At 37.2% G+C, this 24,388-nt stretch overlaps 1 protein-coding gene across 8 annotated transcripts in view; it reads right to left on the bottom strand.

The window, feature by feature from the left end:
* Positions 1–24,388, bottom strand: part of ADD3 (adducin 3) — a 123,060-nt gene that overhangs the window by 34,529 nt on the left and 64,143 nt on the right. The window contains exon 1 of one of the 8 annotated variants that reach the window (XM_015082955.3): positions 18,851–20,648. The exons of the other annotated variants lie outside the window; for them this stretch is intronic. The gene's annotated coding sequence lies outside the window, so the exon portion shown is untranslated. Of the gene's footprint in view, positions 1–18,850; positions 20,649–24,388 lie in introns of those variants that run through there. 8 annotated transcript variants of the gene reach the window in all.

The following is a 24,388-nucleotide window of genomic DNA, read 5'->3' as shown; positions in this document are numbered from 1 at the left end:
TACATTATTTACTTCTCTTTAAAAAATTTTTTTTTAATGTTTATTTATTTAGAGAGGGAGAGAGAGTACGAACAAGGGAGAGGCAGAGAGAGGGAGAGAGAGAATCCCAACAGGCTCCACGCTGTCAGAGCAGAGCCCAACGTGGGGCCTGAACTCACAAACCATGAGATCATCACCTGAGCTGAAATCAAGAGTCAGACGCTTAACAGACTGAGCCACCCAGGCACCCCAAAGAGTACAGTTATCTTGATGAACAAATGTATAGAACTGTTGAATCATATTGTACACTTGAAACTAATATAACATTGTATGTTAACTACACTTGAATTAAAAAAAAAAAATAGGGTTGGTTAATTTTAAAGAGAAGGAGCCCTGGAACTGAATTGTTTCCCATATCCCCTAGAAGTAGAAATATTTATGCTTAGTTTAGTTGTTCAGGATTAAGAAAAACTAGAATCTCTCCCTATATTCTATTTTTAGTTTTTTGAGGAACTTCCATACTGTTTTCCACACTGGCTGCATCAGTTTGCATTCTACCAACAATGCACGAGACACAATGCATGAGGCAACAATGCACAATTTCCCCCCCTTCCTCACTAACACTTGTTATTTTTTGTGGGTTTGTTTGACTTTAGTCATTCTGACAGGTGTAAAGTGACATCTAACTGTGGTTTTAATCAACCAATCCTTTATTTACTTATATTTATTTATTTTTGAGAGAAAGAGAGAGAGACCACGCAGGAGGGGCAGAGAGAGAGAGGGGAGAGACAGAGGATCGGAAGCAGGCTCTATGCTGACAACAGCAAGCCCAACGTGGGGCCCAAACCCATGAATCATGAGGTCATGACCTGAGCCAAAGTTGGACATTCAACCAACTGACCCACCTAGGCATCCCTAAATCAATCCTATTTTTAATGTTGCACATACACAGGCATGCTTTCTAGTACTTTGGAGCAATATAAACCAGTACGAACTCTATTAGGGGAAAAATATTGGTCTTCTAAGAGGATTCTTTTAATTCAAAATGATGCAGAAAAACAGACTTTTTAAAAAAGTAACATCATAAAACATTGTCAACACTATGGGTTTTCCTCTGGCTGTGCAGATTAGAAACAAGATATCAGGCATAAACAAAAATTCCAGTTAAAAAAAATCTTATCTAAATATTTATGCAGTAACCACCCAACATGTATATTTAAAGAAATTTAGGTTTAAGGCACAAATAGATGAAATACTCTAGAATGATGGATTTCAAACTCTAAAAATGGCAATCCACAATAAAAAATACATTTTATATTGTAATCACATACAAATACATGAGATATTTAGCTGAAATAAATTTGTGATACTTTCTCTATGTAGTACATTCTTGTATTGTCTATTTTAATCTTTTTCATTAAAAAAATTGGTCAAATAGATTCTTGTTCTAATGGGTTATGACCCACCGTCTGAAAAACACTACTCCAGAAACTCTAAAAGTTATGGACAAATGGGAAGCACAAGGAAAAGAAGTGCATGTATGTACTTGAGACGGGGAGGGAGGAAATGAATATACGCTAGAGATGGGAGGGAGTCGGAAATGATTCTTTGATATTAAAAAAAATGGCAGTAAGATCCTAGTGATTTGGGTGATAATTAAATTGTCCTCCATTTGGGCACTTAGAAAATGCCATCTATATTACTCAATGTCCATTTGTTTTTCACTTTTTCTTGACTCTTAGCTACTTCTAGTTCAATTTTCCAGATCTCTTTGCTTACGTTTGTAGTCCTCACAATGGCAGGGGACTCCATAAGTGGTGGCTGACTTGAATTATTTTACTGTATCACAACTCCTCCCAAAGCAATCTGGTTTGTATTAGTTCTAGGCTGGGAATGGTCAAAACAATCTTATGAAAAATTATTATAAAAAGTCTTTCCAAACTTAATTCTTGGCAGTTTTAACAGCTTTCTCTAGAACATAAGCAAAAAAGATGGCTGTACTTTCAAGTACCAGGCCTATTGTTCCATATTTAAAACAAAAATCAAAGATATGCCAAGATTTCAAGGCAGCATATTTGGTTAAAACAACAGCAGCAACAATAACACACACTGGTTTATGGAGTTAGAGTTTTTCTTAATGAAATTTACTGTAAAATTGTGAAGGTGTTTACAGTTTTAGAAAACAACTTGGACCCTGCACAAACTATAACAAGCCACATCCTCAGATCGACCAGTGAAGTTTTCTTCATTTTAAATTCTAAAAGGCATGAACTACTTACTTTCAACTGCTAGCCAAGATTTTACATACAACTGACATGAAAATCAACAGACTTGGAAAAACCAAACTACACATAGATAAAAGTCAAGAAAAAAAGAAAAAAAAAAAAAACCAACAATGGGCACTAAATAGCACCAAGTAATACAGATGACATTTTCTAAGTGCCCCAATGGAAGATTTAATTATCCCACAAAGCACTAGGGTCTTATTGCTATAATGGCTATTGACTCTATGAGAGTTCTCTTGGAATATTTCAGATGAGATTCAAGGATCACATTTTACAGATGCGAGGAAACTATACTCAGAAGTGTTGAGTGATTTTTCTAAAGCTACAATGCTCAAGTATTAGATATTACTATAAAATCATAATAATGATATATATTAGCACTACCAAGCCATTCACAGATTGTTCATGGTCAAAATCTACTCTTTCAGTGAAATGTATGGAGAAAAACAGGCCTATCACATACATTTTATGCAGGCATTTTATAAATACCATTGACTGTGAGGAACAGGCTATAAGTAAGGGCTAAAAATTTTAGTGCTTGTGAACAGACTGAATTGTATGATGTCCATCTAGCATGCGCAGAAAAGCAGATGTACAAACTGTCCAGTTGTTTAGTGGTAATCTGCTTAACCTAAATACACGAGGAACACATTTTTTATAAGTAACTAGACTTTTAAAGATTAAGATGTATCCACCAACATATTACACCAATAAGTCAAAGAAGTGCCTTTCACTTAATTCTTTGAAGGTTTTGAAGCCAAAATTAAAAGGATATCTGGTCCAAATCTCTTCTTTTCGAGATTAGATAACTAATGAAAGAAGTCTTCACAAAGAGATGTGCCCAAGAGCATATACTAAGCATCACCAGGGTGATCTACGTTCTCCTAGTCCAGAGCTCTTTCCACGATACAATATTGCTTCCTCATAATTTGTCACCCTGTATCTTGGTCCTCTCTATCAGTATTTTGGAAGCCAGATACATAAGATGCGTAAAGACAAGGAGTATCAGAAGCTATGCTGATCAAGTATCTTCATGAGATAGGCAAAGATGAATGGTACCATAAAATATCATGGAACATTCAACACAATTTTGAGTTCCAAACAAAAAGGAACAAAATGCAGAGGAAAGGCCCTTAAACTGGCTCAAATTCATATGAAGACACTGCCACATGGGCATTGATCAATATTTTGGAACTTCTAACTGTTAACCTAACAGATGAATACTATGTCTTACTTGGAGGTTATCAAAATGACACTGATTGTGCCCTGGGTAACTAACAATAAATGTTGTTCAAGTTTACACTTTTACCCCTACAGTTAATTAATTCAGCATCAATTTTGAAAGAGTTGAGGGCCTTTGACTATTTATAATGAAATAAATTAACTTTCAAGAACAGATTATGCTGGCAATATACCCACTTTACAGATAAGAACTCTGAGGTTTAATAATTTGCCTCAGATTACCAATTGTTCTTTACCAAGTATGTAATTATTTATGGTTACAGATCTTAGTAGGTATGAAAGAGTTGACAAAAAAAAAAAAAAAAGATGGAATGACTCAAAATACTGTCATTTCCTAGAAGTATATACAGCTATTACAACCTTGATTACAGCCTTTCCTTACTGTGGTGCCTGAAAATACATTATAGGATCACAATATTTACCACCAAAACAGAAATGATAAATGCTCTGAAAGTAGTAAAGTCTCGTATGACTATCAAATTGGTATAAATGTAGAAACTTAACTCTCTCTGGCCTATTGCCAGAATCTTTTCAAATGACTTCTGTTGAGTATACTTTAAAATACAACTATAAATTCTAAACTTTAATATAAGTCAGAAAACAATGAATCGACAACTGATTAGTTAAAAATACTATTAATCTAAGCCTTAGTTAAAATCAAAACTTAAAAAGTCAATGAAAACAACAAACAACAAAATAAACTGGTAATGGTCAACAACAACCCCTCATGTTGCTAAGTGTCCTTAATGGAATTTGATAGCTGGCTCAGTGTTTGACAAAAAAACAACCCCCTCCCCCCCACACACAGATAAAAGAAAACTATCAATTGGAGGGCAGTTTTGAGAATGTTACGGTTTCAAACTTTGTTTTATAAAGAAAAATAATACACTAATTAAGATAAATTATTTTAGCAAACATGAAAAATACATCCTGCACTGGTACAACTGGAACACAGTAGTTACGTTTTAAATGTACACTTTGACAACATCTAGGTGAAGAGCAGTAAATGTGAAAATTCTAAGCAGGTTGCTAGGTCAAAATTCAGCAGGGTGAGCCAAAGACTAAAAGTATTCAACCACTGGACAAAGCAAAGGATGAATCTAACCTCTTTCTCACTAAAGTACCAATACTTGATGAAGAATATTTTATTGATCAATATTACCTGTTGCAAGGAACAGTGAACCAGGCTCCCATATTGAAAGGCTGGGATTGGGGAAAAGAGGGGCAGTTACTTGCTTAGACATTGGCAGGGTGAGAAAAAAAAAAATCTTTCATTATAAATAGATCAAATTTACCAAATATAACGGCCATGTAAGAGGCAGGGTTACAAATGTGAAAATATATATGAAAAGTTCAGACGAAGTGTATTGTCTTGAAGTCTAAACTCAACCATTATCTAGATTTAGTTCAGATTGTACCCAACATCAATTATTTGGAAAAGCAAATATGAAACTGACTTTTTAAAATTTTTATTGAAACAAATTTTTGAGAGAAAGAGAGAGGGAGGGAGGGAGGGAGGGAGGGAGGTGGGGGGAGAGCGAGAGCATCTTAAGCAGGCTCCATGCCTAGCATGGAGCCCTGATGTGGGGCTTGATCTCACAACCGTGAGATCATGACCTGAGCTGAAATGAAGAGTCAGTCGCTGAACTGACTGAGCCACCCAGGCACCCGAAACTGATTTTTAAATAAATAAATATATAGCCTTATAAAATGGTAAGTAAAACAATCAATCACAGAGAGGTGATCCCTCAAATATTTTGCAAAATCCAAAAACACATGGCCTTAGTGCCTTTACTCTCTTTTCTACAAAACTTGATGAATGTTCTGTATATATTCCCTCAGTCATCGTTTGTCTTTAACATGGAGCTTTTGGAAATGATTGGGGGGAAAAAAACAAAAAGATTTTTTTCTTCTCCTAAGAGAAAGTTGACAGAGACTAGTGGATTGATTACTCGAATGTACCTCTCAGACATTTAAGTTTCTGTTATTGAGTCCCCTGGTATCAATGAAATTTTTAAAACTGAGATCTAGGAAACTATCCAGAACTTGACAGCTCATGATAAATGAGAGGTTTTAAAAAGTGGAATCACTGAAGATTTTTTAAAAAAAGATTCATTGCTCTCAATTTCTGGAGATACCTTAAATGTTTGGCTCTTACTATATGGTAGTCCTTCTGGGCAAGTTTCTTTTCTTTCTTTTTTTTTTTTAAAGAAACATCAACTCTCACATACTTCATAAACTGAAGTGTATTTATTTGTGCAGCACTGAGCTCGAAAAATTTAAAGCCCTTGCTTTTGACATTTTCTTGAGACAATGTCTGAAGTCAAATTTACTCTTACCTAATACTGTACATCTATCTAGAAACCTCAGGAAACTTTCCAAAGTGAATATCAGAATACAAGTAATATGGAAAACTTAACTCCCTCAAATTCCAATCTTACATCTACTTATTTCTCAAGGATTCTGAACTCAAGAAATTCTAGTTCTTCATTCTGAAGAAATGCAAACAATCCTACAAAAACTCATTATTAAAAATGAGTTGAGTTTGGGGTGCCTGGGTGGCTCAGTCGGTTAAGTGTCCGACTTTGGCTCAGGTCATGATCTCACGGTTCGTGGGTTTGAGCCCTGCGTCAGCTTCTGTGCTGACAGCTCAGAGCCTGAAGCCTGCTTCAGATTCTGTGTCTCCCTTCTCACGCCTCTGTCTCTTTCTCTCAAAAGTAAATAAACATTTTTTAAAAATTAAGAAAAAAATGAGTTGAGTTTGCAAAACAATCACCCAAAAGTCTAGTCTAGAAAACTGATTTGTTACTGTGGACAATACTTCTAATGGTCCATTCCTAATGGAGCCACAGTGACCAGTGAGAAATAGGAGGGGGCCTGGAAGGCACACACACAAAAGGCAAAGTTCTTTATTTTAAAAACTGAAGGCAAAAAATATATATAAAAAGTTAAAGAATACAGGGTATGCATAAGTCCCAAGAGTTCATCCTGATCTACTATTTCAGGCATCCCAACTAAAGAATTTTGGCTTTTATGATTATAACATATAAAATACAGCTGCAAAAGTCAATCCAAAAGCTGTAGGTAACTCAATACATTGTCACTGCAAGGAAGTCTGATTTGTGAAGGAGTTCCCACCTTCAGATTTTGGCTAGTAAGGAGGATTTCAAGATCATCACAACTCCATCTGTTTTCCTTCTACGGAAAGTCTAATAGTGAGCCACGAAAATGAAATTTATTAAGCATAGGTAATAGTACTTGAAAATCACTTTCAAAAATATTTGGTCATAACCTGCCATTTTAGAAATCTGATAATTGTTATGGCAGTCCATGAAAAGAGATGTTCATCAATGTCAGAAACTGCTTTTGTAAAAAAAGAAAAAATCTATTTTGTGAAACTAGATTTTTCTTTTCTTCTTTTTAAAGCTTTTTTTCTCCCCTCTGAGAGAGAGCATGTGCGCACACAAGCAGGGGATAGGCAGAGAGAGGGGGATAGAGGATTCCAAGTGGGATCTGCACTGACAGCAGTGAGCCCAATGTGGGGCTCAGACTCACGAACCACAAGATCATGACATGAGCTGAAGTTGGACGCTCAACCAACCAAGTCACCCAGGTGCCTCGAAACTAACTTTTATCAAATGAACCATCCTTTAGATCTAAAGGTCAACTTTACATACTGTACTGGGTTGAAGGTGCCCCCCAAATTCACATCATTACTTCAGAATGTGACCTGACTTGAAAATAGAGCCTTAATTTGTAATCAAATTAAGATGAAGTCACACTGGATTAGGGGAGGCCCTAAACCCAAGGACTAACGTCTTTACAAAAGTGAGAGAGATGTGGACACAGACACAGAGGAGACAGAGGAGACACAGGGAAAAAAGCTAGATGATGGAGGCAGAGGTTAAAAGTATGCTGTACAAGCTTGAGACACCTGCCAGCACCAAAAGATAGGAGAAGCACATGACAGGTTTGCCCTCAGAGCCCCCAGAAGAAACCAACCTTGCTGACACACTGAGTTTGGACTTCTGGACTCAAGAACTGTAAGAGAATACATTTTTGTTGTTTTCAGCCACTCACTTTGTGGTACTTTGTTATGGTAGTTCTAGAAAACAAATACACACGCTGTTCCAATGGAATTTCCATCTTGATGATAATACCGATTTTAAGGAGACAATTGACCATCGCAACAATGTGGACAGATAGCCAGACACGTTTGCAGAATCAAAGTTATCTCCTTAGAAATAACAGAAATCAAAACAGCAACACGAATGACATTCGATATAAGGGCGAGGCAACACAGTTATCTCCACAGCGCATGACTTCTGCAAACTGCAATTTCAGACTGAGAAACAATGTTTCCAAGAAAATCTGAAGCCAAGAACTATGAATGTTTTTGTCACCTCAGAAGCTGAACAGAAATTTCTTTGTAAAAAAAAAAGATTCACAATGAATGCGTAATACGAAACAGTATTAACACAGTTATAAAACTATAAAAGATTACAGTTTGATGGAATTTTTTTTTTCATTTAACCAAAGATGGACTTAAAAAGCCACTTGTTCGGATTAGCAGGTTTCTTGCCATGCCTACATACGTGCTGTACTTCTGCCCATCTCCCCACATGAGGGACCACTGACCCCTAACCTGCAGATTCGGCATCATGCCATAGGCTCTGGATCCCTAGGGTTACAAAAATCCGTAAGAAACTAGTTAAGCAGCTCATCAAGTATAATCTTACTGCTGTTGCTTCTGCTCTGTTGTTTGACTTTCACTTGAGCAATACTTTTCAAACTCTCTCAGCCCTCTACTCACTATAAAAGGCAGCCTATAACTCTTTCTCGTTTCTGTCAGGTAACTCCAAATATTTTCAAAATTGGACCTAAAGTTGCTACCCCAGGTCTCCGTCTTAGACCCTCTGTTTTCTCTTGTTCCCTGAGGTCACCTGGTAGCTCGCATCTTGGCTCATAGGGGATTTCTGATGCCATGCAGAGGTCACTGATTGATTCCCCGGCTAGCCTTCTCTCAATTGTCAAAACACCCTGCCCCTATGCTCTGCCTACGTGCCAGGGTTTGGCATCTACTGTTGAATCGACAGTCCACACGCTTGGGTTCTTTCCCACTGTCGGTTGCTAGGGTTCTGCCCTGTTCTCAAGGATCCGCCTAGATTCCAAATCCTTGTCAGGCATGTTCGGCCACTCCAACTCCATCCCTCACACTATCCTTTTTAGTAACTTAGCTTGTGTGTATTTTCATTAAGCAAATTACATCAGAATTTTCAAAAACGCCATTTTTGATGAAAATGTTTTTACGCAAAGAGAGGGGTAAGGGCTAGTAGTCAACATTTCTTGACCATCTAATGTCTAATTTGCTTTAAGAACGTAGCTTCTTTTGGGGTGTCTGGATGGCTCAGTCGGTTAAGTGTCCAACATTGCTTCGGTCATGATCTCACCGTTCACAGGTTCAAGCCCCACAGCGGGCTCTGTGCTGACAACTCGGAGCCTGGAGCCTGCTTCGGATTCTGTGTCTCCCCCTCTCTCTGCCCCTCCCTCTCTCTCACTCGCCCTCTCTCTCAAAAATAAACAAACACTAAAAGAAATTAAAGAAAAAAAAGAAGGTAGCATGTTTTAACTCTTTTAATCCCCATAATAACCCTAGAAAGGTAGGTGCTATTCCCATATTGATTTCACAGACTAAGAGCAGAGAGAAGTTACTTATCCAAGGTCACACAAGAATATGTGTGAGTGGAGATACGGAGATATGAATTCAAGGAGACTGGCTCCAGAACCTCTGTTCTTAACCACTGTGCTATTTGTTTTTTAAAAAATTTTTAACGTTTTTATTCATTTTTGAGAAAGAGACAGAGTGCTAGCAGGGGAGGGACAGAGAGAGGGAGGGAGACACAAAATCAAGAGCAGGCTTCAGGCTCTGAGCTGTCAGCACAGAGCCGGACGTGGGACTCGAACCCACAAACTGTGAGATCATAACCTGAGTTGAAGTCGGATGCTTAACCGACTGAGCCACCCAGGCACCCCTTACTGTGCTGTATTGTGTCTCGACCTTTCATGATTGCATCCCTCCCCTTAATCCCCAATGATGTTTTACAATTTTTAGTCATTTCAAATTTATACCCATTAAGATCCTTTGGTAAATGTTTCCAACTCCTCTCTTACCCCAGGCCCCACCTCTAAGCGAACCACCTATATGAACACCATATCTAGGTCCCTACCTCTAGTATGAATTCTTTGGCAAAATATATATTTTCATAGATTTTTCCTACCACAAAGTTTACCTGCACATGAAAGCAGGTGGTACAGGACCTGACACCGAGGAATTAGATTATTAAGTCAATAATAAATAAGCAAAATTCCTGGTCATTCACCAAGTTTAATCTTCCACCAAGTGTAATATCAACTACAACTATAATTGTGAGCTTTAGGAAGAAAAGGTAGTTGTGGGTGAGTCCTCTGGATCCTAATACCTAGATTATATATGCCCCATTATTTCATCTAGAACTGTTTGGACATTTATTATCATTTAAAGAGGTCTAGGTTCTGACCAAGTATAATGTAAGATTTAGCCTTGAAAAGTCAAGGGCACCCAGCTGGCACAGTTGAAGGAGTGTGTGGCTCTTGATCTCAGGGTCATGAGCTCAAGCCCCATGTCGGGTGTAGAGACTACTTAAATAAAACTTTAGAAAGGTAGGCTTAGTTGATATGAATAAGAACCTTGAAAATATACGTATACCTTTTGATATTTTATGACAACTAATTCATATATGAGAAAAGAGATGGAGATTCTTTTCTGACATTGAGACAATGGGAAGAGGAAAAATGATTAAGTCTCTAACCCACAGCTGAAACCTTCCGTGTTAATAAAAACTAAGAACATTTGAAAGAAGACCTAAAAAGTCTAATGTCAAATTCAGGAAAAAAGAGAAAGCATTAAATGAATCCATCATTTAATTTATGGAGGAAAATTTGACAAAGAGAACAGACATGCAGATTTTTAAAGGATGCAAAATACCTTTGTAAGGATAGCAGAGAAACAAAACATTTATAAACCCAAGTAACAACTGTCCCAAGAAATAAATATTGCCCTTCCTTAATATTACCTAATTAGAACCAAAATAAATAGCATCTTTAAAACTTAAAGGTGTTAGAGCTTAATAGGACATAAAATATTATTACATCTAATTCCACCCCCTCAATTCTCCATATGATGAAAGAGGTCCCCAAAAGAATGTGACTTCTCAATGTGTCCCTCAATTTATTTCACCTGAGACTTTTCACATTACCTAGACCCACCTTATCTGTTCTCAGATACATAAAACATATACATATAAAGATCATATGACCTAAGAAAAGATTTAAAATACAAACTGCGTTAAAACATCCCTTTAAAGGCTTGGCAATAAACTAATTTCAGAAGCTACTATGCATTGGAGCACCTGGGTGGCTCAGTCGGTTAAGCGTCCTGTTGATTTCGGCTCAGGTCAACATCTCGTGGCTCTTGAGATTGAGCCCCGTGTCCAGCTCTGCGCTGTGTGGAGCCTGCTTGGGATTCTCTCTCTCCCTCTCTCTCTCTGCCCCTCCCCTACTCACATGTGCATGTTCTGTCATAATAAATAAACATTAAAAAAGAAGCTACTATGCATTAAATGTTAACTTTTATGAAAAAGAAAAGTCACCTGATGCCTCAAGCTCCCATTTCTTGATTTTAAGTAGTTTGTAGGTAAGCATTCAGGGTTAACAACACACAAAACAGATTTTTGGTGTTATTTTCATAAGAATTTAGAACCATTTATACCATTTTTTAAAATAATGAGAATGCTGCTTTTTCAAGTTTTCCTCGTAATTCACTAGAGAGAATAAACTTTATGACTCAGCTTTTTGTGCGTATTCACACATGCCTGAAGGGTCCACTTAAGTTGCTTGTTATATTTTAAATTCAGGCTTGGAGTAGGATTCTTGTTTTTCTGAGGCTCACAAAGACTAGACTCAGCTTAGTTCTATAGTGCCTATTTAGCTGGACTTAAAGCCGACATCAAGTACTTTATTGTCAAATAAAAAACAATCTTCATGGAGCTTAGTAACTTAAGTAGCTCTCCAGAGTTTGTTAAATATTTTGTTTCTACTTTTGATCTCTATTGTCAAGGAAGGGTTCTGTAGAGTTGTAAAGTGCCAGAAAGTGTGTGTTTTGTTTTTTTTAAATATGAAATTTATTGTCAAATTGGTTTCCATACAACACCCAGTGCTCATCCCAACAGGTGCCCTCCTCAATGCCCATGACCCACCCACCCCACCCTCCCACCCCCCATCAACCCTCAGTTTGTTCTCAGTTTTTAAGAGTCTATTTTAAACATCTAAAAGGTAGTATGGACACTATAACCCTTAGGGTTCATGGTTACAACTGAGAAACACAAAGCTACCTACTGTAATTTTCCAAAAACACAATTTTCGGGGGTGCCTGGGTGGCTCAGTCAGTTAAGCATCTGACTTCGGTTCAGGTCATGATCTCATGGTTCATGGGTTTGAGCCTTGTGTCCAGCTTTGTGCTAACAGCTCGGAGCCTGGAGCCTGCTTCGGATTCTGTGTCTCCCTCTCAGCCACTCCCCTGCTAGCTAGCTCTTTCTCTCTTAAAAATAAATAAACATTAAAAAATTAACTTAAAAAACTCTGCAAGTTTCTTAGTCCCTCCTTCAAGGGAAAAAAAAAAAAAAAACAACCCACCTTGGATTCCTATCTTTAAAAAATACTTAGGAATCAGCCTGGGGGGTGGGGGGAGTTCTAAAATTCAGGCTCTGAAAAGAGGATGGAAAAGATTTCCAAGTTTATCCCTCACAGACTTAGAGGAAAATGAGGACTTACCCAAACAGAAGCCTTTTCCCTGACTGATGCCTTGCTCACATTATTTCTTATATGCTAGGACTGTTTTCCCCTCTAGTCTCCATCCATCCAACTTTTTTTTTTTTTAATGTTTATCTTTGAGAAAGAAAGACAGAGAAAAGCAGAAACAGAGGGGGACACAGGATCCAAAGTGGGTTCTATGTTGAGAGAAGATAACCCGATGCGGGGTTCAAACTCACAAACCGCAAGATCACACCTGAGCTGAAATTGGACACGTTAATAACCGACTGAGTCACCAAGTGCCACCATCCATTCAACTCTTAATCCATACTTTGAGGTCTTACTCAAAAGTCAACGCCTTCCATGATGGCTTTCCCAATCTCTTCTATCAGAATTAAGGATTAGCCTTCCTCAGCTCCCACCCCAGTACTGCTCCCAAAACAATTTTTCAGAGCTTGTGTTGCCTTTATTTGAGTAGGTCTGTCTAGCCCAGTAACTGGGCCAACATCTTTTTCCTTTCTTTACTGTCTGCTTACAGTTATACAATAAAGGTTTATTAAACTGAGTGAGGTGAGTAGGACTATTGAATCATAATATCCCATTCTCTACTTCTTTTAGAATAAACTAGGGCGGAGAATTTAGAGCAACCCTGGAAAACTGGGCTAATCATGGTTTGTTCAGAATGGCCAGCTACCCAAGATGGTTGAGGTAATGAATATTGTGACCTGAATATGAAATGTCTTAAGCTGACTGAAAAGTAATCAAAAAAGAATGACGATATAAAAAGAACAATTTAAAAAAATCTGTATTTTCTCCTGGATTTTGAGACTAGGTACAAGTGATGGTACAAAAATGTCATCTTAAAATAAAAAAAACTACTGAGCCAATCCATCAGCAAACACTAACTCAGCTGTTAGGTAAAGTCTACAAGGAAATATGAGGCACAGGTCTAGGTCCTGCCTTTAAGGACTTTTCAGCTTAATCATAGAAAGAACTAAAACATGACTACATGGTAAGATAACGGAGAGTAGAAACCAGTTTATGACAACTGTCAAAAGAAAAATATAAAATATCCAAGAGTTGTTAAGAATTGCTGTTAAACAGAATTTTGGGTTAAGACAGTAAAGGAAGATTGAAATGAAAGGTAAGGTCTGATTTTCTTCACGTATAAAGTGAGGTGGTTATAAAATTATTTTAAATACAATTTAAAATTGTATTTTTACAATTATCCAAATTGTATAATTTGGATACAAGTATCCAAAATTGAATGAGATATATCTCATAAGAGGGCTTGACATTTCATGAGAGAAATGAGTTTGAGGCATTTTCTTTATACCAGCTTCTTGGTGTGGCTTCCAAAACTCAAAATGGGCCTTTAAGTGGACATTTTTCATACCTGAAAGATGTATATGACACTATTTAATTTATTCTCGTTTTTTGGGGGCAGGAACTGAGTAAACCTGCAGGAAGCTCATCACCGTTATTAACACATTTTTCTCTTCTTTGTTCTTTTTAACTGTCACGGCTTTTACGCCCAGCGGTTACTGATGGTCAAATGCATTCTGAAGCCCGGCCAAAAGTTTTTTTTTTTTTTTTTAGGGTGACATGCAAAACAAAGCAAATATTGGCTTAGTTATGACACTTGTTGTTCTAATACATTAATAGCCTATTGTTCACTGTGGTTGTCTCAACAAGATAATACATTGAAAAACAGCGTTTCCTGATAGGAAGTGAATTCCCACTGTGTGTCACAGGACCCCAGCCAAAAGCTGGGCTCCGAAGAAGAAACAGCAGTCCCTTCTTGGATTGCATAACGACCAGTGGAATGATTAGATTTTTTTCTCCTCTTTTACACACACACACACTTAAAATGGTTTTCTGCTTCAGCTCAAACTATTATCTATTTGACTGACTGTGCTATCATAGGATTGTTTTTCTAAAATGATTGTGAATGTTTTAGACAAAGCTGTTCAACATCCTGTAGACAGCAGTATCCTGTATATTTCCAACTATAGAGAATTTCCTTAGTCGTAAATGCCACAATGGATGGGGTAACTTGACAAAGAAGGTATCAGGATGTGTCATCAAGACAGTGTGACCATTTTCAAGGTTAGTGTCATACAAGCACTAGATGAAATCATAATATATGAGGTACAATAATTACAACAGGTTTTTGTAGATCGGATACATTTAGCTAGGCAAAAACTGAGGCTAAATTTGTCCAGCCACCGTTGCTGTCTTTTGTTCAGAGTCTGATTAGTGAGAAACCGACGTCACTAGCAGATCCACACACAGAAGAGTGTGCCCTCCACGGTAGATGACACTGTCCAAACAAGACATTAAAGCCCCCCTTGTTTTCATCTATTTTCACAGTCAAACTTTGAAGAACTTCCTCTGTCCCAGTTATACTTAGCCAGTGGATACTAGAAAATTCTAACAATGGAAAAAATAAGAAGGTTGTCATTTTAATAGATTCCAGCGAGGCTGTCTGTCATTTCGGTACTTTCACCACTTAACACAGTGCGTATTCGTAGGCGGCCCTCGATACATTTTGCTGAACTGAACCATATGTCAAACAACTGCTATGAAAATGACCACAGAATACCAATAGGATTTATGTAGCACTGCTTACATAATAAATAACATCTCTGGTTTTAGAGAAGGATACTTATTCAAGGTATAGGAAGGCTATACCTAGGCTAAACCAGCATACAAACACACACAGACTCCCCCGACCTCTGGGCTGAGAAAATGCCTTTTATCTTCTTGTTGTTATTAAACAAATCAAACAATGAAGTTCTTTGCCATTCTGCTTTCAGGACAGCTGTCACTTGACAGAATTACAAGAATAAAATGGTGAAACAGGCAATCCTAAACATCTTATGTGTGATGCAGCAAAAATTCCTGCTTCTGTTACTTTTTAACTTTGCTGTGTAACTTGGTAACTTTGCTGGCAGGATGATAGCGTGCAGGTCACCTCTAGGCTGCTTCCTCAGCACCAAATCAGAAAACTTTAGCTGTGTTGAGCACTACTAGTTTTAGCATTCACTGAAACAAGACATGGATTAGAGGACTAGAATACGAAAACAATTTAAGCAAGGGGGCTAATGCCAAGTTTCAGAGCCCTGAGGATTAGCCTTGAATGGTTAGATTCACTGGAAATTACAAGGATCCATTTTAAAAACAAACATCACCTCACTCAGAATCTTCTCCTCAAATATTCAAGTTTGATAAAAAGATCTGCTTTTTCCTGGAATGGGTTTTATACTTTTGAAATGGGCTTTTTAGAAAAGGAGAGTTTATATAAAATATAATATTCAACTTCTTTTTCACATTCTTAAACTTTAAAATAGCTTAGTCCATATGGTAGGTCAAATAAATTACACATCACACAATATACACAAAAGATGTTTTCAATTTAAAGACCAGAAACTTAATATAAATTGGGTTATATAGCTTAAATCAATACCCTAACAAAAATGTACATAAATACTATAGTTGGAAAGGGCATTAAAACTCATCTATTCCAATCTCTCATTTTATAGATGGCAAAACTGAGGGTTCAAGGAGATTAAGTAACCTGCCCACAATCTTACACTCAAGTTACCAGACTTTGAGCCCAATGTTATTTCATTAATCTGCTGAAAAATTACTCCCAGGACAGTTCTTACCCACTCATAAATGGCGGGGACAGAGGGGCGTACCCTTGGTGCTCTAGCCAGAGGAGAATTTGATGAGGGGATTCTCTATTTTTGCACAGCACTATCACCCCTTTCCTATAGCACCTGGGTTCTGCCCCGAAATGGAGATAGGAGAGAGGACTGATACCATAAGTATATCTGACAGGGGAGAAAGGGAACAACTTGGAAACAATCCAGATATCTATCAAAGGACGACTGAATAAATCATAGTCCATCCATCCATACACTGAAGTACTATACAGCCATTAAAAAGAATGAGACACATAATGGTATGTGTTGTATAATTTTATTTGTTTTTTTTTTTTTTTAAAAAGGGCACTCATCCATAGAAATTATCTGGAAAAAGAAAGAAGTTTCCCCCCTAAGGAGTAGGGCTGAGGGATTAGGGTTGCAAAGAGACATTTTGTCATATGCCTCTTATATGGTTTCATCTTTTTACTGTATGTATTTTTTAAGTTATAAAATTAACACTTTTTAAAAGTATGTTAAAGCAGAGAAGGGAACTTCTGTAGAGTCCTGGGAAACCTCTGGTGAGAGAGATAGAGATGAGGGTCTATCAATAGTAACCCGATACTCTACATCTATTCCACATGACACATTATATCCAATTCTCTAGAAAAGACTTCCCAACCCTTTTCATGTTATGGTATGTGTATTAGTTTTCACTAATATAGTATGTATGAATAAGATTTGTATAGAATACTGGAATAATGAGAGAATGTGAAAATAGATAATTTTTATAATTATAAAAATAATTACATAATTATTACAAGAAAAAAAATAAGATGAAGTATTACTGGAGATATTAACTACTAAATTCCAAATTTTATAAGTTCCAAATAAAATCTATTTAGAAAATCTCCCTATTTCGATATTTAACAACCAACTGGTTGGCAAACTTTGCTCTGGAGCAACTATAAAAAAGTCTAAGAGTAAATGTATTCTCCTAGAGTTCAAGGGGACAGTAGAGATCATCTAGTTCAGTGGACTGAAACCAACATTTTAAAAATGAAACATAAAAAAAATAGCAGTGTTTTCCGTGCCGTAAGGGAAACTTATTTCAGAAATTAAGTGGTGTGTATGTGATTTGTGTATTGGTTCAGGATGCAAAACACAATTTGAAATTTTTTTTCTTGTTGAGGTGATGACTTATTAGCCAATTCTGCTCAGAAATAGAATCAAAATGTAAACTTCCAAAATTTCTAATATACACAGTTTATTTAAAGTAAAGCTTTAGCTTTCATGTCATTTATAAGAATGATTCTGGGTTAACATCTAAACATTTTTTTCTCTCAATTCTAATCTAATACATCCCCTTTAGTATTGCTGGAAAAGGCATGTGTCTTTACAAAGAGAAGTGGGATAGGTATTCTCAGCTGGAAAAGATCTTAGAGAGCTAACCCAAATTCCCAAGTTTCCCTGAAGAAACTAGTGGGGCGCCTGGGTGGCTCAGTCAGTTAAGCTTCCGACTTCGGCTCAGGTCATGATCTCATGGTTTGTGGGTTTGAGCCCTGCTTTGGGCTCTGGGCTGACAGCTCGGAGCCTGGAGCCTGCTTCAGATTCTGTGTCTCCGTTTTCCTCTGCCCCTCCCCCATTCGCACGTGCACGCTCTCAAAAAATGAATAAACATCCAAAATTTTTTTTTAAAAAAGTGAAGAAACCAGTGTCCAAAAGAAATAGCCTTTTGATTACCAGGCTAGTGTTTTTTTTCTGATACCAAGCTTCTACTTTATTCTTACATCTTTGTGATGTTAGAAAATAGCTAAACACAATTACTACTAATTTTCAAAGAGGAAGCTAAAGCAAGGAAAGTGTACACTTCACAAGTGTAAGTCCAAAAAGGATGACACAATGTCACCCTGCAAGCTTTACGAAAATCTGACATTTTCAACATTCAGCTTTGATTTCAACTGAAGCAAGTTGTTCGTCTTGCTTGTACTGAATGGGTGTGTCTATCCCACAAGGGTACTCGATGAACACGCGTGAGAGGAAGACAACAGTCAGTGCAGAAGAGATCACGAAGCAGTCTCTCTCTCAATGTGCCTACTTTGGTCAGTGCATAATTAAACACTCCACAGGCATGAAAACCTAGCTACAGATGGAACCCCAATATCTAAAGGGGGGGGGTCAGATCCATTTGCAAAGAAAAAATTGCTGAAATGTGGACCTCATTGAATAACACCAATTCTCTCCTATAGTTCAACTTACTGTTCACGTCACAAAGTCTAGAAAGAACAGAGGCACAGACAAGGCAGGGAACAGAACTTTGGGCTGCAGCCTTCCCCAACTCTTCTGACAAATACCCAACAGCAGCAGGACAAAGCATCATTATGACAGAAATAAAGGCTCTTTAGATGCTGCCTTTTTTTAATTCAATGAACCCACTCTTACACACAAAGTTCATGTCACGATGTCTCGAAATACAGTACCGCTAGATTATGCTGTTAGTGGGTCCAATAAATTCAGTGCAAAACACTACCTTCAAGCATTTTTATGTTAAATAATTAGCACATTTGGGAAACTACCAGTATTTTCCTTAATTTAAACAATCACTGTGATCCCCTAAGCAAAAACAACAACAGTTCAGTAAATTGTTTAGAAAAAAAAAGAAAAAAAAAAAGCAAACAAGTGAACTAATAGGAAAAAAATTTAGTTGAGTGATAAAGCCGCAGGCTCCTTCCCAAGGAGAGCACGGCATATTACCAGCAGCTAACACAAAACTAACCATCTATCTTATCGGTGCTTCCCCCTAAGCTATGCACTATCAGTTTTACAAATAGACAACCCATTACTTACAAAACAATTTGAAGTTGCTGTACATTTCTTAAGCTGGTTTTTGTGTGGCAATTCTGAAGCAATGCTGCCCTAAAAATGAACCTTGTTTTTTAAACAGTGAGATATCCACACTCAGGTGCGGTTAGGGCAAGGGTGGAGCCCACTCTGGGGGAAACAACACACCCAAGCCGACTTCAGTGACAGCACGTTGCACACTCCTACTGCTGCCCCATTTTTCAGGGCCTCAGAATCAAAACTAATTGGCTGATGATCCTCCAAGAAATGGGGAAAAAGTTCATGTTGTAGATCAGCCTTCCTGCCATGAAATAAAATAGGGGCTCATTTCTTCTTGGGGAAGAAAGTGAAGATAAAATGCAAGGTAGATCACGCAGCTCAGCCAGCAGAATGCGAGGAGGAAGGGAACTGACTACTACAGAGGAAGTCCAACTATGCCAGCTTCTAAGTTTAGCAATAGAAGCTTCTGCATATCTCAAGGTGTTGGCAACACAGCTCACTCTAGAACTTTACTTTTGGCCTAGTTGGCCCAAACAGGGGGCCCCATCGGGAACATAAAAGCATGACCCACCCTTCTCTGTCAAGGGTCTAGTTCTCCTGGCAATGCAGAAAGAATAAAAGCATTTTCTTATCCACTAACTAGCAAGAGTTGCCTTAAAAAATAAGGGATTCGATTTATAAACTTGCTTTGGTAGAATATTAAAATACATAAAAGGAAGAATTATTTTGGTGAAAATCACGAATTTACATACCAAACTTATATATATTTTGTCATCACCTACTTCTGCAAATAATTTCATAAGAGTTTTGATTTTTTCTGATTGCCAAATAAGATATCCTGTAAGATGTACACATACTGCCTAGAAACTTAGTGTTGAAAATAATGTATCAGTTCTTGAAACTGTTACCAAACATCTCCTTATAGTTCAAAGTGATTTTAATCAATACTACTCCTATATGTGTACTTGCAGACATACAACCAACAGTAACTTTTAATTGAACTCCTGTAACTCATGGAATAAAAAATTTTTTTTCTTTTTCAGTAAAATTTTCATATATGCAAAAAAATAAGCTATATAATCATTTACACTGAATTTAAAACAATGAAAAGGCTTTTGGATAAGACCAGGAAAATATTATTTTTAATGATACATGTTGTCACATTACCCTTGCCAATTGCTACTTTTTCACAGTGGAACAATAAACCAGTCTGGAGTACTGAACATTTTGATATTTTCTTTTTTTTCCCCTGATGTTTTCAGAGATGGCCTAGAACACTCTCTTTCAGGATCCTAGGAAGGGGGTGCTTGCTGACTGATCTAGCTTTTTGTTGGATTATGAGGTTGCTCTTGCCATAAAATAAATAAATCCATTCAAAAATACTTCTCATAGTCCATGTGATTGAGCTATTTTTCAACCATGTATGTATTTATGAACGGCCTGCCATCCTTTGCTCTTTTCCATCTCACCCCCAAACTGAACTCCCAGGTAGCAGATATTATATTTAAAGAATCCCATTTTGATATTTTTTGGATTTGCACTGCTGGAAATGTCTGTTTTCAAGTCAAACTTCACTTTCACAGCTGCAAAGGAAATGACAAGAGAAGAAAAACACAGCCAATGTATATCAGCAATTAATTCCATCCACAACTGCCCAGCTGTTTGTGCATGGAAGAATCAGTCTGTTTCCTTTTGGGGCTTTCACCACTGAAAATTAATACTGCACATTCAGAGACACAAGCTGTTTGTAACATGTCAGGAATGCGCACAAGATCACACAGAGTTGAAAAGACAAAATGAAATCCAGATCTAGTTATCATGGGACTTACCAGTTTATTTCATAGTTAAAAAAATTAAAAAAAAAATTCCTAAAAACACCCCAATCACAGAGCAAAATACATGAAAAAATATTCTCCCTTCTGAATATTATCCTTCCAATAGGGAGGAAAATCTGCCAATGACATCAGATTTAGTATCAAGAATAGACACTCTGATTTATTGGCATAGACAAGGTGTGACATTCTTAGGAATCCACATGCCCCCAGTACGTTAAATTCAGCCAATACTTTTTGGACGACACAGTTGCTTGCCCAATGTGTAGTTAGTCCCTTAAAAAAATCCTTATAAACGTGAAAGTTGTTGGGAACCAACGCTTTCACTACAGTCATACAGAAAAGTTTTTCTTGGTTAGTTCAGACATTATTTGGCACTCATATACACTTGCCTGGTTCAGAGATTCATGTAAATTTACAGATCCAATCTTCTAGGGTAACTCTCAAGCAATCAAATTTCTCCTTCCCTCTCCCTACCAGTTTTGTGGATTTTAAATAAAAACACTCTCTACAGAGTGCCAAAGGCTTAACAACTACAGTATGAACTCCTGTGAGACTCAAAATATCCTAATACCCCTCCCAGTGCCCTCCAACTCCAATTTTATTTCAAATATTTGTTTCATGTAAATCTTGTAAAAATGCCATTTTGTTACATATTTTCAAACACACAGTATTGGAAAATAATGTGTATTTTTAATATGTAAAATGACTTGTAACCAACTGTTATGAAAGTTAGGAAAAGAGATGACATTTTTAGAAGAAAGTAAGTCAAAACATATTTTAGCTATCTTATTGATTTTTATATGGAATTAGGTATCCCCATGACTGAACTCATTGTTCTAAGGACTCCCCCCCTCTGCTTTTGCTGTAAAAGAGTTCATGCCCTCCTAATAATGCTCATACATTCTCAAACATAACTTGGATGAGACACTAATTCGGGGCACCATCAAGGGCTAGGGCTTAACCAATGAACAGAAGATAAGCTCTCTGTTTCAAATATGAGGGGGACATTCCACAGGCTTCAGAATGAAGATACTCTCAAGTGCCAGAACTCACACCAGCACAATGAGAAGTTGTCTCCAACTCAAGTGCTGGGAAAGCATGAAGTGTCATTTTTTTTAAAGAAACATAAGGCATCTCAAACTTGTGGTAGACTGAAAACAAACCATAAAATCAAAACAAAAGTGCTTTTCCCTTAACAAGGATATATCTGGGGTGGGAGGGAGAAGAGACAAAAGTTTAATCTCTGGCTGATGGGGACGTTAATTCTAGAAATATGGTAGAACCATTAGTGACTCAAAGAGCCACAGATATGAGCTTTGCTTGGCAAGCTTCAGTTCTGTGGAACGTTCAGACTAACTTGAAATGTCTAAGAGAAGGAACCTTCCCATCTACAAGACTGGCTAAGGAAAGAAAAGGTTTCTCTAAGCTGTTTAAATCAGGTCAAATTCATGACACTCCAACTAGAGCCGGAGGTGGTGTTAAAAAAGACTCTTCAAGTGAAGGGGCTGTTAATATGAAACTGTCAACTCATTTTAAAAGCAATTTCCTCACCCCAACAATTTATTGTAATAATATCTTAAAAATAATACTGATTTTATTCAAAATTTCAAATTTATAGCAAATTTGAAAGAATTTTACAGTAAGCACTATATAAGCCCTCACAATTGCCTGTTTCCTGGTATAGCTCTCACACGTGCTGCAAGCAACTGGCAGGCTGGGCCCCTCAGCACCTAGCATAGGGCAAGTTCAAATATTATGGACGGTAAATGAATAATACCCTTTGCCTGTTTAATATCTAATAGATGGTTAAAATCTATTTAATATCTAATAGATGGTTAAAAGGGGTAATCCAGGATTTAAGGATGAAGCAGTTACAGAAAAGGCAAGGTTGGGAATAAGTGAAATATGGGTTAATGTTCAAAACTGGGTTTTTTTTTGCTGGCTAAAAAAATGTCAACAACATAACCTACAATGATTGGCGAGTTAAGCTTACTGAAGTTGAAGCAGAAATTCAGAAAATCATTACGTCTGAAGATGGTTAATTTTTGTTTTAAATGGGGATCATGCCCAAACTAGTCAGCCTGTATTATATCTGAAGGTTGTCAAACTTGGAAGTAAGAAAAACAATATGTGGCTTTGACTCTCCAATGGCATAATACTTCCAAAAATAATGCATTTTATTAACAATCTCTTAGAGGAAGACAAAGACTACATAAAAAAAATTCAAAAGTGAAGAGTAAATATATATGTGCTATTAAAAAACCTGCATTCACAAGTAATTTCTGCTTTGGGGGAAAAGTTCAAAATACAGAACAGCAAACAAATGTAATATGGCCACATGACACAGGAAACATTCATGACACATGCAATTTCTTGTTAAAAATATTACTGTTGCTTTGATCTGCTCCATCCAAGAGTATGGGACTAACGTAGGCATTTTTTAATTGTTTTTCTAATATGAGACAAAATCTAGTTGGAAGAGTATGTCTCACATTTCAAATAATTTATCCAATTAAAAACTATTTTTTTTTAATCTTGGGAAACTTAAGTATTCTCATCTAAAAAAATTCAAGTACTTTGCTTAAACACTGCTAATAAGATAGGTAGGTGACCAAGCTGACAATTCACATGACTTAAAGCACCAACCATCTTACTTCTCCCCCATCAAGTTCTAGAACACTTGCTACCTGTTCACTGCAAGAACCACATCCTGTAGTCTAGAATGAAAAGTTCCAAATCCCCAAATACTATCATAAGACAATGCAAGAAACAGGTTTAGAAATGTTCTCTCCTTTTTCATGCCCATTCCTCACTCCAGTTCCACTGGTCTCAGTGAAAGTATCTGGATACTAGGTGGCCAGCTTTCTATTTCCCTAGGCAAACTAGTAGTATGAGAAGAGGTTTAACTGAAACAAAAATGAACAGTGGTGCCTGGGTGGCTTAGCTGGTTAAGTGTCTGACTCTTGCTGACAGCTCGGAGCCTGCTTGGGATTCTCTCTCTCCCTCTTTCTCTGCCCTTCCCTTGCTCGCGTGCATGCTCTCTCTCTCTCAAAATAAAAAAACAAACAAAAACAAACACAAAAACAAAACTAGCCTGTAAACACATCTCTTCTTAGCATTATAGAGGCACTTCAGTTCAGCGCATTATGCTTTCTGCCCCCAAATATTACTGAAGGTGGAGAATATCAACTTGTTTCGTGCCAAATCTATAGCTGCACTGATTTTAATTTACTCTGGTTTTAGACTTTAAAAACTTATTTTTAAATTCTAAGTTGATAAGTCAACCCATTTATAAATCTCTCTACTTTCTGGTTAAATTCATTTATTCTTTTAACAACAATTCCTTCAACACCTATAATGTGCTACAACTGAAGGGGCAATGTGGTGGAGAATGCAAGAAATCAATGAGCCATTATCCATGATCCTAAAACACTAGCAACTTAGTGGGCTGGGGGAGGAAGAAGGGAGAGACAACTTGTTTAACAATTATATTAGCCCACGGCATTATTGGGTTATAATCGACAAATTACAGATTCAGAGAAAAGAGCCAGCTTGAAACGTTCCCGAGAAGTTACTTGAGCTTGGTCTTAAAAGACTGGGGAGGGGGGCCGGGGGAGGTGCTGTACAACTCTGGCAGAAAAGATATGAAAAGACAACATACTTAATAACCTTGTACTTTAACGCATGGCTTTACTTTACGTAAAAGTAT

Source organism: Acinonyx jubatus, chromosome D2 (genome assembly GCF_027475565.1).
Source record: "Acinonyx jubatus isolate Ajub_Pintada_27869175 chromosome D2, VMU_Ajub_asm_v1.0, whole genome shotgun sequence".
Classification (NCBI taxonomy): domain Eukaryota; kingdom Metazoa; phylum Chordata; class Mammalia; order Carnivora; family Felidae; genus Acinonyx; species Acinonyx jubatus.
Note: the sequence above shows the minus strand (reverse complement) of the source record. Positions and strands in the feature narration are given on the sequence as shown.